A 15,431-nucleotide genomic window follows, 5' to 3' on the forward strand; every position below is an offset into this window, starting at 1 on the left:
TCTAGAAACCAAAAAGAGAGAAACAGAAGCTACGCATTAACATCTAGTTATACCAGTTCTACCTCTTGCTGATAGGCAGTCTTTTGAGGTGGAACCATACCAACTTCTTTACATTCTGAAAGCTGTTTGAAATTGGCAGGGATGACCAGAAGTGGCTTTACATGGGAGGGCTGCGGGGAGCATCTTTTGTTGTAAAAATGTAGCTTGTCATTTCTCAGCTAGTAACAATATTTTCCCCCCAACAGAAATCATTTATTTCCAGCTCAGAAACAAAACTACTTTAATGTCATTGTTAAACTATGCATCCCTATGGTCATAACACTTAAAAGAAATGAAAACAAGAGAAAATGTTTTTTTAAATAATCATGTCTTAGGGGTTTTTTTAGTTACATAAAATCAATTTTAATATTACTAAAGTTAGATTTATTGTCACTATAAGGCACTATAAAGTATGTGTCTCAACAGGATACTGCTGCTTTGCAGACAATTCAAATTCAGACTCAGACAGAAATAGAAAACATTTATTACTTTAAGGTAGAAACCAAAACACTGTTAAACTATAATATGCTGGAGTTTATCAATTACTTTTGTCTTTTGGAGAGTAGGGAAGGATACTTTTTGTGATTGATTTTGTCCTCTCAAGAGACCGAGCACTAAGAAAGCGGGTACTCTCAACTTTATAAAAAGGAACAACTGAAGTAACACACAGGACAAAAAACAATAAAATATGCATAGCGCATACCTGCTTCGTATCTGTCTAATGGCTGAAATACCTTCATTAGTATCCAAAAATACACAAGAAAAAAGGGCCACTAGCAAATTAATTTTGTCCACAGCTGATCATCTTCTCTACAGGCTAGGCTAGTATTCTCACTTTTTTGTTTTGAGTGCTATAAATTGCACAGATCCACCAGGCTTGACTGAAGACCACACATCTCTCTACACACCACTCTTCTCCTGCTAAATAAATTATCCCTTTCATGACAACAAAATTAAAACCCATAATATTTATAGTTATTTTTATCCACTGTAGTCTGAAGGAAGAATTACATAACATTTGACACAGAGCCTTTAATCAACCCGGTATCAGAAGTCTAAATATAGCCCATTAATCAACATGGATAAGAACAAGGATGTTCACCCTGTATAATCTCATTTTAAAATAGGAGAGATTTAATCTTGTGTTAAAGTTCAGCAATCAGAAAATCCCAAAATGACTAAAGCTAGAGTTTTCCTTAATCTATTATTTTTCTAGCACATAGATTAATAAAGCAGTTTTCCACCAACAATGACAACACCACATAATACAGTACAGTGTTATATTCCAGACACCAGGATATTACCAGGGAAACAGAAGTCTGCAGCCAGAGATTTTTAAAGTGTCCTGTATTTCTTCCTGCAGATTTTCTCATTTTCTCTATCTAAACTATCATTTTTAAACTACATTTTTCAAATTCATCGGGTAGCAAAAATAATCTTCAGAATGGCAACTAATGTATTGTCCATCACTGTCTTTTGTGTCTATAAACAGATAGTGTAGTATTGCTGCTTCAGTATTTCATACTTCTGTAACATTTTCTGTCCTGAAAGATCCCAAGGGCTGTATAGGTTACGCATCATAGAAAAAAAAAATACCTGCAGCCACCACAGAAAAGCAGCCACACCTAAGGTATAATAAAGCAGAAGTGTGTGTCTATTGTTAAATGCTACACTACCGAAACTGAAGAATTCCTCATCCAATATGAACCACAGAGGAATTTAGGTAGGTGGACCTTATTACACAATTTAGAATTTGATCAGACTAGCTCCCTTACCCTCTTGCAAAAAGTGAAATGAAATTTTTAGTGATCACAAATGGTCATGACTTCAGATTTTGTTTGCTTACATCTCACCTGAAATATAGCATCTGCACAGCAAAATGCTTCCCAACACTGAACTTGGACACTGATTGGCCAAGCTGCTGAAGCTCCAGCACCATCTTGAGGCACACCATGTTTTCCTTGGAGGTTTCCCATCCAAGGATTCACAGGGGTAACTGCTTAGCTTGAGATTTCACAAGACTGCAACCCAGAATTACATGACAAAATAGCTCAAAAATACAAACTATTCCTATTCATCACCATTTATTATTTATGTAAAACCAAAAAGTGTGTTAGGTTTTTATTCATTTGCCTCAATGGGGTACTTTAGTCAAGAGAGTAATTAACTAGGCATCATTTCTGAAGCCTTATTAATATCATGCAAAGGTTAACTTGGCAACATCGGCTAACATAATTCTCCATGCCAAAGAAAGCATAGACTCAAATATAGTAAAATATCTTAAATGAATCACACTGTACCACAGAATCTCTATAGATAAAAATTTTATGCTTGAATAATAAGAGTACTGCAGCAGAAACATACTGCCTATGGCTGACCAGGACGGTGACGGTGACTGTGCAAAGCTCAGGGAGATTTGAGAGGCTACAAAATTGAACACGCAATAATAATGGAGGTTTTCAATTATCCCCATATTGACTGGGAAATGTCACCTCAGAAGGGGATGCAGAAATAAAATTTCTAGCCACCATTAATAACTACTGCTTTGAACAGCTAGTCCTGGAACCCAAAAGGGGAGAGGCAATTCTTGATTTAGTCCTAAATGGAACACACGAGCACATCCAAGAGATGAGAATAGCTGCACCACTCAATAACAGTGACCATAATGTAATTAAATTTAACATCCTTGTAGAAGGAAAAATACCAAAGAAACACACCACAATAGCATTTAACTTCAAAAGAGGGAACTAGACAAAAATGAGAAAGCTTTTTGGGGCAGAGGCTGTCTTTTTGTTCTATATTTGTACAGTGCCTAGCAAATAGGGTCCAGGTTCTCTAGGTGCTATGATAATACACATTTATTATAATACTACTACTAATAATAATATGGACAAATGTAGTCATACATCTAGGAACAAAGAATGTAGTCCTACTTACAGGATGGGGGCTCTATCCTAGGAAACAGTGACTCTGAAAAAGACTTGGGGTTCATGGTGGAGAATCCCCTGAACATGATCTCCTAGTGCAATGCTGTTGCCAAAAGGGCTAAATCAATCCTTGGATGTATAAACAGGGAAATATCAGTATCAAGATTACATTACCTTTTTATTTGGCACTAGTGCAGACCATCATTAAAATACTGTGTCCAGTTCTGATGTCCACAATTCAAGAAGAATGCGGATAACTGGAGAGTTCAGAGAAGAGCCATGAGAATGATTAAAGGATTGGAAAACATGCCTTATAGTGAGAGACTCAAGGAGCTCAATCTATTAAATGGCAAAACACTTTGTTAAAGCAGAGTTAAGGTTACCTGGTAATAGCTCATGCCCTCCCAGAACATTAAGTTCAGCAAAACTCAAACTTCTGAAAGCCAGTAAATGCCTATGCAACCTTAACTCTACACCCACGGAGGTGACAATAGCACTGAGAATGATCTGCATGCACTCTTGCTGCATTCACTGTGTTAGGTGTATATTCATTGGAAGAGGAATAAGGTGGAGCAGCTTGAAAGAGCTGTGACTGTGATATTAGGAGACCTGGGGATTAGTTTGAGGAGCATCACAGAGCTGCGAGTGCAATATGAGAAGATCTGGGTCTGAGTCCTCTCCCCCGCATGTGTTTTATGAAAGGAAAGAGGTGTATATATACCTTGAGTTTCCACTCTGCATCTTTTCAATACAGAATTGTATAGGTTGTGTCAGTGGCAGGGCACGGATACTGTTAGTAGTAAGGCCAGATACGAGAGCCATCTGTGGCTTTAATGATGGGTAAGGGAAAATAGGTTAAGGTGGTTCTTACGTGCAAGTGTGAAGGGGCTATAAAAAGAGTATGAAGCAGTTTTTAAATATTACAAGTGTTGTATTCTGCAGGCTGGGTGTTTGAGTTTACAGCAAATGCAGCTGTCCATTACAGTGAAAAGAAAGAGTAGGAGCATGTGTGTTATGGACATATTGGGGCATCGCTCAAAGAGGGCAAAATTAAGGTTGCATGAGTTTACCTTAACTCTGCCTTCCTGACTTTCAGAAGTCTGAGACTTTACTGAAATCAATGTTCTAAAAGGGCATGAGCTATCACTGGGCAAATGTAACTCTGTGCTAATGAAGTATTTTGCCATTTAATTTCCTAGGTTTTTTTAAACAGAAAGTGAAATGTTTGCTGGTAGGAGTTAATGGTCATTTAGACAGTTGTAGTTCTCACCTAGGTTTGCCGCTTATATGCTCCTGTGTGTAGGTAATAATTAGACTTGGCACCATTAATTTTTTTTTTTTGTAGGATGACTAGATCGCAAGAGTGAAATATCAGGACACATTGGGGGGGGGGGCGGGGGGAGGACGACATCAACAGACACAGGTGCACAGAGCCATGAGAGGGGGCCCTAGGAAGCTGCGAGAGGGGGCCCTAGGAAGCTGCGAGAGGGGGCCCTAGGAAGCTGCGAGAGGGGTTGTACGGCCCCTGCTGCAGCCCGCACCACAAGCCACAGGGCAAGGACTCCTATTGAATTCAATGAGAATTTTGCATGTGAATTGATGTACCTAGTTCTGAGATTATAAAGCCAGAAGGGATCCGGTGATCACCTGGTCTCACCGCCTGTATAGCACAGACATAGAACTTTCCCAAAATAATTCCTAGAGGATAGCTTTTAGAAAAAGCTTTTAGAAAAACACCATGACCCTTAGTATATTGTTAATCGTTAATTACTCTCACCATTGAAAAGGTATGCCTTATATCCAGTCTGAATTTGTCTAGCTGCAACTTCCAACCGTTGGCTCATGCTCTACCTTTCTCTGCTAGACTGAAGTGCCCATTATTAACTACTTGTTCCCCATGTAGATACTTACAGTCTATAACCAAGTCACTTCTTAACCTTCTTTTTGTTAAGCTAAATAGATTGAGGTCCTTGAGTCGATCACTATAAGGCATGTTTTATAATCCTTTAATCAGTCTTGTGACTCTTCTCTGAACACTCTCCAATTTATCAATATCCTTCTTAAATTGTGCACACCAGAACTGGACACAGTATTCCAGCAGTGGTTGCACCAGTGCCAAATACAGAGATAAAATAACCTCTCTACTCCTGCTTGAGATTCCCCTATTTAGGCATCCGGTCACCCTATTTCTGTATGCATTTCCCCAGGTTTTTTTGTAAAAATCAAAACTGAACTGCCCCAGAAATTCTGTCATGTGGAATCATCGTGAAACTCGCATGGCTCCAACCCTGCCGATGAACCTTTAGATCCACTGCACAGACTTCTGCCACTTGAGCTAATGGAGTAAGTGATGGCAGAGGCAGTAGGTTGTCATCCTATATGTGATAGATCAGCTCTATAGGGGGATGAGACACTTTTTTTGCCACTGGGTTTCACAGATATCTGCTGACAGAAGAGGAACTATGAAACTCAGGAATCCTGGGTCTATTCCAGGCTCCTGAATGGAGTGGTCTCTAGTAGTCAAAGACCCTTCTTCCCCGTCCCCTCCAGTCTATGTCTATCCTATTGCTGTCTAACCCGCCCCAGCTCCTCATCTGATTTCAGCTGCCCCCCACTACCGCTCTGGATTCCTTGTCCCAGTTTCCTGGTCCTGTCTCACTCTCCTCTCTCCCCGCCCCCATCCCTCAGATGGGATGTTCGTTCCAGACTGGCAAAATTATAAGGCTTCCCAACATTTCAACACTCCCATTCTAAATTTTCGGTTGCTTAACTATAGGCTAGCTCTCTCTGCCTACAACAAAGCATATTCAGAACCTCTGATTAAAGGGATTATAAGTGTAACAACCTCCATCATAGCTAGTCACCAAAGATTGAACCCGAGCCATCCAGACTTAAAAGTATGAGCTTCTACTACTTGAGTTCAAGATATAACTCCCTTAGCTGGTAGCTATACAGTTATCCTCTAAAAATCCACCAGAGGAGGGCACAAAACACATGTTGGACAGTGAATTACAAAAGTGCCAAATATTATTATTAGACCTGCAATCCTTTTCACAATGAACATCAGCGGGGGATAAACTGGGAATTTAAGAATATTTGGAAAACAATTTTAGAAAAACATTCAGTGCTGTGGTTTAAAAGAAAAAAAAAACAAACCTGTTAAAACGTATAACTTAGCAGTATTCAGTGTTTGGAAAAAAAAACAATAACTTCTAGGAGCTCTGGGATACAAGTTAAGAATGTTGAAACAGGAAGATGTTATGCTTAGTTACCACTTGGGCAAGGCGGCGTCCTATGTAATACTTGCAAGATTTCACTGTAATGTTTTACAATATATAGCAGCGCAATGCTGATTCCATTGATATTGTTGAGCAATTCATGTTGATTTTATTTCAGCCCACATCTTAATAGTTTTGAATACTATAGATCACAATTTTCAGCTCAGTTGGTCTGAACATGCAGAGCTTTAAAACTGCTATGCTCTAAACTGTATATTAACTACAATTTTATAAACCTGCATGTCAGAGAACTGTGTGCCACTACTACTAGACAGTGGCACAAGGCAATTCAGTGTGAATCACAGAAATGTAGGACTGGAAGGGATATCAACTGGTCATCTAAAACCCCTGCACTGAGGCAGGACTGAGTAATAACACTAGACCATCCTTGGCAGGTGTTTGTCTAACCTCTTAAAAAACTCCAATCACTGCTATTCCATAACCTCTCTAGGTAATTTGTCCAGTGCTTAACTACCTTTACAGTTAGGAAGTTTTTTCCTAATGTCTAACCTAAATCTCCCTTGCTACAATTTAAGCCCATTGCTTCTTTTTCCTGCATGTCCTGAGTGGGACGGGGGTGGGTCCAGGCAGTGGGATTGGGGGGAGGGAGGTCGAGGAAGTCGGTGGGTGTGTGGGGATGGACCAGGGGAAGCAGGGTGGAGGAACTGAGGGGGACAGGACTGGGGGAGTCGGGAGGGGCTGAGGGGGATGGGACAGGACTGGGATGGGGGGAGTAGGGTAGGGGCTGAGGGGAGCATGAATGGGACAGGGTAGAGAGAGCTGTGTAGAGTGGGGCGGGGGAGACAATGGGGCTGGGCTGGGGAGAGGAACAGGGTCTGGAGGGGATGAGACAGAGGGGAGCAGGACTGGAATGGGGGGGAAGTTGAGGGGGTGGGACAGCAGGAGGAGCGATGGGGGTGGGATGACGGGAGAGGCTGAAGAAGAGATTTGGGGTAGGGCAAGGCTGAGGGCAGTGGGTAGGGGGGAGCAGGGGGACTGTGGGGGAGGCTGTTGGAACGGGGCAGGGACTGAGGGCAGTGGGTTCAGGGTGGGAGGTACGGGGGGACTGCGGGGGAGGCTGAGGGAACAGGGTCAGGGTGGGGGCTGAGGGCAGTGGGTCGGGTCTACACTGGCACCTCTCAGCATTGCTGTGCCGGGCGGCAGACCTGCACCAGCGCTACCCTGGCGATGGAAGAGTCCTCAGTGGAAATGCAGACGTCATGACACAGACCCTCCTCGTCACTTCAAACCTGGTGCTGCTCTGGTCAGTCGCTAGGCTCTTGTCACTTTCAAACCCATGCAGGGTATCGGGCTCTTTTTCAGTTCTCAGGTTAAGAAAAGCCTCTGCATTTTGTGAGGGCTTCAGCATTCACTTTCCTACTTGACAAACTGTCTGCCTGGCACATTGCTCCCAGGGCATTCATCTTTAATCATTATCGGCAGGTCCATCAGATTAACGAGCAACACAGGGGGAAGCAACACAATGGTGTCAAGGATTTTTAATTTTTCAAACCACTTTGGCCTCAACAGGGATAACAGCAAATCTGGACAGAGCAGATGGGTGTCAGGATGGGTTTGGGTATTTATTTATTTTTTTAAGTGAAAATGTTTGGGTCTGAGCAAAGGCTGCAAACTTCCCTTTGGAAACCTCTGCTGATCTTTTGTCCCAGGGGCTAACAACAGCCTGGAATCCGGGACAGATTTCCACATCCAGCAGGGTGAGATGATGGGGGGGGTGGGAGGGGAGGGGAGGGACTGTGGGGGAGGCAGAGGGAACAGGGTCAGAGGGGCTGAGGGCAGTGGATTGAGGGTGGGGGGCACAGGGGGGACTGCGGGGGAGGCTGAGGGAACAGGGTCAGGGTGGGGGCTCAGGGCAGTGGGTCTGAGGGGAGCCCCCCCCAGAGGGACCTGCCCAGGGGCCAGGTGAGCCCAGCAGTGCTTACCTGGAGCGGCTCCCAGGAAGCATCCAGCAGGCACGTCCCCCCAGTCCCTCTGGCCCCTTCCTAGGGTCGGGTTGAGGGAAGGGCTCTCTGCCCGGCGACCGCTGCCTGCTGCCGGAGTCTACAAGCCCCGCCCTGCTGCAGCACACAGGGGAGCGAGACCTCCGCGCTGCCTCTCTGTGTGCCCAGGGCAGGGGCAGGGCTGCGCTCTGCAGGCTCCTGCCGGCCTGGCGGCGGGCCCCGTGGGCTGGCGCCGCCGCGCCGGGAGCTCAGCTGCGCGCTGCCCCAGGGCCCAGGGAGGAAAGGTGAGTGGCGTCGGCGGCGCCGGCTTGCCGCGGTCCCCCTCATGTAGGGTGACCAGACGTCCCGACCAATGTAAGGTCGGGACGCGGGACAAGTCCCCTAAAGTCGGGACTGTCCCGATAATATCGGGACGTCTGGTCACTCTAGCTTATATGCTCCTGTGTGTAGGTAATAATTAGACTTGGCACCATTAATTATTTTTTTTTAACATATATAATTTTGACCAAATATCAATGTTTATTTTAGGCATTTTTTCTGTTTTAATTGATTTAATTTCCTGTAACTGTGTACATTTGGGGGGGGGGGGGAGAAGGTGTCAGACAGTAATTATTCAATGACAGTAGAAAGGTGAAGTGATTTCCCCAAGATCATCCAGCAGGCCCAGTGGCAGAGTAAGGAACAGTTACAGTACAGTGGTCTTTCCGCTAGACCATAGGGTCACTATGTAATTCTCCAGTGCTTCTTCTCCACTCCTACAATTTTGTTATAGTAGAATTAGCATAATGTTTGCAATGTGTAGTTGCTAATAGGGTCAGTGAGAGAAATCTCATACATGGTCTACGTCCCAAACCCTTCACAGTTTTATTACATGGTTGTTCGAGTGCCACTAAACATGTGACAGAAGATTAGTGTGTCTCTGCCGCACCATTCTGTCACAGAGTTTGAGAGCACCATCCAGACTCCAGTAAAGAGTTGTGTCACCACTTGCCATGCAACCCTCGGTGCCTTACAATGCTTTAGCTATAGCTACGAGCCTGGGATGCTCACAGCTAGCCTACAAGAATGCAGGTGACACTCTGAGTGTCTATGTGCTACACAGGCCTGGTTCAGCAGCTCTGATCCCAGCAACCTATCTACACCTCCATTCTAGCTCCTACCAGCCCTGGTTATAACCAGCAAGATGACCCTACCGCACTTCCACTCCCAAATGTCCCCCAAACCGTGTGTCCTGGAGTGTCCAGTCCTCTCCTGGACAGCTCAGAGAGCTGTTGTGCCTTTAAAGAGACAAAAGCATATTACAGCTTATTAACTCAACTGGGATAAATACACCTTTCCCCTCAAACACAGCACTGAATTGGTTTATATTAAAATAAAACAAATTTATTAATAATAGGACATAAGTTAAGTCAGGGGTGGGCAAACTTTTTGGCCCGAGGGCCACATCTGGGTGGGGAAATTGTATGCAGGGCCATGAATGTAGAGCTGGGGCAGGGGGCTGGGGTGCAGGAGGGGTGCGGCAGGGGGCTCAGGGTAGGGGGTTGGGGTGCAGGGGAGGTGCGGACGGCAGGAGGGGGCTCAGGGCAGGTGGCTGGGGTACAGGAGGGGGTTTGGGCTGCGGGCTCCAGCCCAGCGCCACTTACCTCTAGCCACTCCAGGGTGGCAGCGGCGTGCCTGCCTGCCCTGGCCCCACGCCGCTCCCGGAAGTGGCCAGCATGTCCGGCAGTGACTCCTGGGGGTGGGGTGGGGCAGACGGCTCTGTCACGTGCTGCCCTCGCCTGTAGGTACCACCCCCAAAGCTCCCATTGTCCGCAGTTCCCCATTCCTGGCCAATGGGAGCTGCGGGGGGCAGTGCCTGCAGAAGAGGGCAGCGCACAGAGCCCTCTGTCCCTCCTCCCCCAGGGGCCACAGGGACACGGTGCCAGCCGCTTCCGGGAGTGGCACGGGGTCAGGGCAGGCAGGGAGCCTGTCTTAGCCCCACTGCACCAAGGGGCTAGCAATCCAACGGGCCAGATTGAAAACCCTGATGGGCCGGATCTGGCCCACGGGCCATAGTTTGCCCTCCCCTGGGTTAAGTGATGCCAAGTAAAAAAAATAAAGTTAGAAAGGATTACAAGCAAATAAAACTGAAGATATGCATCTAAAAGTCTAAAACTTAACTAAACCAAAGAAGCCGTCTTTGGCATCCAGCACTAGTCAGACTCAAGTGAATAGAGTTCTTGCAAGGTGAGAAAGATGGGGTCCTTCTTCCCTGCCAAAGCTGTCTTTTCTTCAGTCAAGACCTTCCACAGAAGTACAAGGTGCTGGCTTTCCTTGTCTTCCTAGGCAAAAGATCTTTGCCTAAGCAGTTATTTCACCCATATTCAGTTTCCAGCAACTTCAATCCCCCCTTGGTTGAAGGACCCATCTTTCTCACCTTGCAAGAGCTCTGTTCTCTTGTATCTGTCTAGTAATGGATGCCAAAGATGGCTTCTGTTCTTGCTTATATCTTCCAAATTTCAATTACCTTTATCAAGAGGCAGGATGGCCTCATGCTGTTTCTCCCCTTCCTGTGGGCTTCCCATCAACCTGTATGTAAACTGGGCTTCCAATCATTTTAATTCCACCATATTTAATTTACATAGGAGGAAACATCACAGCTATTTACCTGTCTCTTGTCTGGGAGAGGCATGTTTCTCCCTTTACTTAGGCACAGACTGTAAAGTCTAATATCAATGAGTACCCAATTCCACATATAGTGTTAACACACACATTTTACAGCATTAACCAGCAATGTGTCATTGGCTTTCATAAAACACCTTACTTGATAAACTTTTATATAATCAGTTGATTCAATTGCTTATCATTTGAAGTTCAGACCCCCATCTTTATAGCCCAAAGTTTCTCTTCTCTGCTGCCTCTGACCCCACTTATTAGGAAAACAAAGCTATGAAGCTAATATGCAAATAGACCTTCACCGTATGTGCCTGACGCTTGGGCTGATCAGAGAAGCAAATACATATTCCTTTGTCTAGAGCAGACCTGTTTACCAACTCCCCTGACATGCCTGGCTTAAGCACGTTAGTCATCATTCCAGCATATATCCATAGCTCTCAGTACAGACTGCATACATACATCACGCGAGAATATTAATGATCAGTGAGTTATTAGCTTTCCAAGGACATCTTACATGACACCTTTCAGACACGGATTATAACCACCGTGAATTGGGGTATACTGAATTGGGCAGCGAGCAGAAACTCATTACCTGATACAAATGAGCCCTTTGCCCTCTGGCACTGGGATGCTCTTAGGGTCACACCTCCTCCCTTACACAGTTGCAGGAAGGTTAGCCACTGGGTGACCCAGAGGCAGCAGGTCAGATCCCTTTTTCCTGGACAGAGCATCTGCTACCATATTTTCTTTACCCTTTATATAGAAGAATCTGTTTTGTCACCTTTACAGTCTCCAGGACATAATATCAGAGAGTATTCATAATTCCAGCTACAAAGTTGGTACAAAAATTCACAGTGACATTAATGCCCAGTGTGTTTAGATTTCAAACAATATATTACATCATCTTTTATATAGTATCATGACACCAGTGCGTGAGGTGTAGTGAAGATGTCAGGCCACTATTCTGTGAACACAAATAGTGACAGAATAGTGAACCACAAATTGGCCTCTGTCTCACACATTCCCTGCAACACGTAGCCCCACCACCAGCAAGTCCAAGGCCCGCCCCCACCCTTTCCCATCCAATTAGACCACTACTTGACGCTGCAGAAGACCCATTAACATGCAAGAAGTAGCTCCTTATTGTCTCCTGCCCTATGTTGCTGTGGACACATATCACAGGCAGCAGCTTATTGAAAGGCCACACGCTACGTTGGTTATATATAGGGCCCTACCAATTTCACGGCCATGAAAAACACGTCACGGACCGTGAAATCCAGTCTCCTCCTGTGAAATCTGGTCTTTTGTGTGCTTTTACCCTATACTATACAGTTTTTTATGGGGGAGACCAGCATTTCTCAAATTGGAGATCCTGACCCAAAAAGGAGTTGCGGGGCAGGAGAGTCACAAGATTATTTTAGGGGGGTCATGGTATTGCCACCCTTACTTCTGCACTGCCTTCAGAGCTAGGTGGCTGGAGAGCAGTGACTGTTGGCTGGGTGCCCAGCTCTGAAGGCAGCGCTCCACCAGCATCAGCGCAGAACTAAGGGTGGCAATACCATACCATGCCACCCTTATTTCTGCATTGCTGCTTTCAGAGCTGGGCAGCTGGAGAGTGGCCACTGCTGACTGAGGGCCCACCTCTATAGGCAGCAGCGTAGAAGTAAGGGTGGCAATACTATACCATGCTATCCTTTCTTCTGTGCTGCTGCTGGCTCTGTCTTCAGAGTTGGGCTCCTGGCCAGTATCCACCGCCCTCCAGCTGGCCAGCACCGCTGCCAACAGCAGCAGCGCAGAAGTAAGGGTAGCAGTACTGCAACGCCCCCCTACAATACCTTTGGCAACCCCTTCTCCCCAACAACAACTCCTTTTTGGATCAGGACCCCTACAATTACAACACTGTGAAATTTCAGATTTAAAGAGCTGAAATCATGAAATTTACAATTTTTAAAATTCTATGACCGCGAAATTGACCAAAATGGACTGTGACTTTGGTAGGGCCATAGTTATATAATCTGAGCTGCACCGAGAGCTGGACCCTCATTCTTACTACTCACCTCCAGCTGAGTGGGGTCACATATGGGGATGTGGGAAAAGGGGTGCAGGGTCACATGGGAGGAGGGGGCTGGTTAAGGGGGTGCAGGGCCACATGGGGATGAGGGAAAGGGTGCAGAGACATATGGGCATGGGGGGAGTGGGTGTCTGAGTGGGGATGGGGGGACACACGGGGGTACAGGGACACATGGGGCAGATGTGCCTGACTGAATGTGAGAGGCTAGAGGTCAGCCAGAGTCTGCATGGGGGAGGCTTCCTAACAATCCATTCCTGCCCCGCAAAAAACCCTGTTCCATATTTCTCCCACCCATACCCATCAACCCTCCAGGTTCACTCCCAGGCTCCTTCCCTCTCCCTCAGCTCTCTGTTACCCCTGACTCCCCCAAGCTTTTTCACTGCTTCTGAGGGGGGCGGGAAATACGGTTCTGCATTGTAGTTTAAATTAATTATTCAAAGTTCTGTATTTATATGCCTAGTAAGGAATCTATTTGACAAAAAACATTTCCTGAATATTTTTTCATTGTCTGTATTGTTACAGACATACTTGCTGACAGGTATTTTGAAATAAATTACCAAAATAATTGAAATGTGTGTGATTATACTGTGTTATTTTGGCCAATAAAATATGCAGAATATTGCAGAATTTTAAAATATGTGCAAATCTTTCATTTTTTGGCACAGAATTCCCACAAGAGTAGCCCCCACGCAGGAGTCTGCCCAAGCCCAAAGACAGTGGCCAGTGTCCAGGTGGCTGCTGCCAAGTGGGGTGAACGACCCATCTCACAGCACCACCACGCCCCTCCCATGCGGTCTCAGCCCCCCTGAAACCCCCAGGTAGGGCAGTGGTCAGCATAAGGTTGCCAGGTGTCCAGTTTTTGACCGTAATGCCTGGTTGAATAGGTACCTTGGTGGCTCCGGTCAGCACCGTTGATCGGGCTGCTAAAAGTCCAGTCGGCGGTGCAACAAGGCCAAGGCAGGCTCCCTGCCTGCCCTGGCTCCACACGGCTCCCAGAAGCAGCTGCCATATCCGGCTCCTAGGTGCATGAGTGGCCAGGGAGGCTCGATGAGCTGCACCCACCTCGAGCCCTGGCTCCACGCTCCCATTGGCCAGGAACCGCAGCCAATGGAAACTGTGGGGGTGGCATCTGTGGGGGCAGGCAGTGCACAGAGCCCCCCGGCCCCTCTGCCTAGGAACTGGACATGCCGTCCGCTTCCGGGAGTTGCCTGAGGTAAGCGCCACCTGGCCGGTGCTCAGAGCCCGAACCCCTGCCCCAGGTCCGAACCCCCTGCTGCACCCCAACCCCCCTCCCAAATTCCAACCCCTGCCCCAGGCTCAGCCCGGAGCCCCCTCCCACACCCCAAACTCCTCATCCCAGAGCCCGCATCCCCCGCCCCCAACCCCGGGCTGCAGCAGTGAGGGTGGGGGAGAGCGAGAGAAGGAGGGAGGGGGAAGGAGGGGGCGGGGCCTCAGGGCAGGGGGCGGGGCAAGGACGTTGGGTTTGGTGTGATTAGAAAGTTGGGGACACAAGACCAGCAGCGCAAGGCCAGTGTCACCAGCAGCCAGGGACCCACTGTGCAGTTACCGGGGCACAGGGAATGGGGGCTGGAGAGGCGGCCGGGCGGAGACGCAGTTTCCCCGCTCCCCGAGCCTCCTCCCAGTCCCGGTGCCTCAGCAAACGGCAGCGCGCACGGGACAGGGGCTCTCACTCACTTTGACCGGGTCTCCGGCACCGCCTCGAGTTAGGGCCGCTGTTGCCGCGGCTGCCGGTTCTCCCCCCCGCCACTTGGTTTCTTCCTTATCCCCCTCCGCGGCCTGTTACGGTACTTTTGCCGAAAACAAACAACAGCTGCCAAGGAAACAACGCTCCGCAGAACGCGCATGCGCCTAAAGCGGGGCGAACAGCTCCTTTAGAAGCCGGGCGTGGAGAAGCAGCGTACATCCGGGACTTCTTCGCAGGCTTCCCACCTCAACGGCAACGGAAACACATGCGCCACTACTGATTCCCGAAGATGAAACGCGCGTGCGCTCCTTAGAATTAAGGGAGGCCGTTGGGGGAGGAAAGGCGCATGCGCCAGAGAGTGATGCAGTGCACGCGGAGAGATGCGGGCAAGACGTGATGCGCATGCGCGGCGCATGAGGTTGGGGTTTCTGATGCCTGCCGCCTAACTAGGCGCGGCAGTGTTAAGGGCGGCGGTTGTTGGATGATGCAAACGGCCAATTCTGCACTGGTTTAATGCCCCCGCAGCCGATTCCTGGTGGCGTTGGCGATTGGCCGCGGCAGGGGTCTGCTCGGGGCATCGTGGGCCTGCCCCAAAGCCCAGGGGCTCCGGGCTGGAGAAGGGGAGCCTCACACTCCCGATCCCTCAAGTGACCTGGGCAGCCAGGAGCCCGCCGGGCACAGGGGAGGGCAGTGCACGCCCCTCTTCCCCAGCCAGGGCGGGGCCTAACCCTATGGGGCGGGAGGGGGATGACATGTAGGAAGCATGCAATAAAGTGAATTATTATTTAAAACGTT

At 47.6% G+C, this 15,431-nt stretch overlaps 1 protein-coding gene across 1 annotated transcript in view; it reads right to left on the reverse strand.

The window, feature by feature from the left end:
* Positions 1-14,928, reverse strand: part of AHI1 (Abelson helper integration site 1) — a 181,197-nt gene extending 166,269 nt beyond the window's left edge. Inside the window, exon 1 of the mRNA XM_065401145.1 lies at positions 14,627-14,928. The gene's annotated coding sequence lies outside the window, so the exon portion shown is untranslated. The remainder of the gene's footprint in view (positions 1-14,626) is intronic.
* Between the last annotated feature and the right edge of the window lie 503 nt (positions 14,929-15,431).

Source organism: Emys orbicularis, chromosome 3 (assembly GCF_028017835.1).
Source record: "Emys orbicularis isolate rEmyOrb1 chromosome 3, rEmyOrb1.hap1, whole genome shotgun sequence".
NCBI classification, from domain to species: domain Eukaryota; kingdom Metazoa; phylum Chordata; order Testudines; family Emydidae; genus Emys; species Emys orbicularis.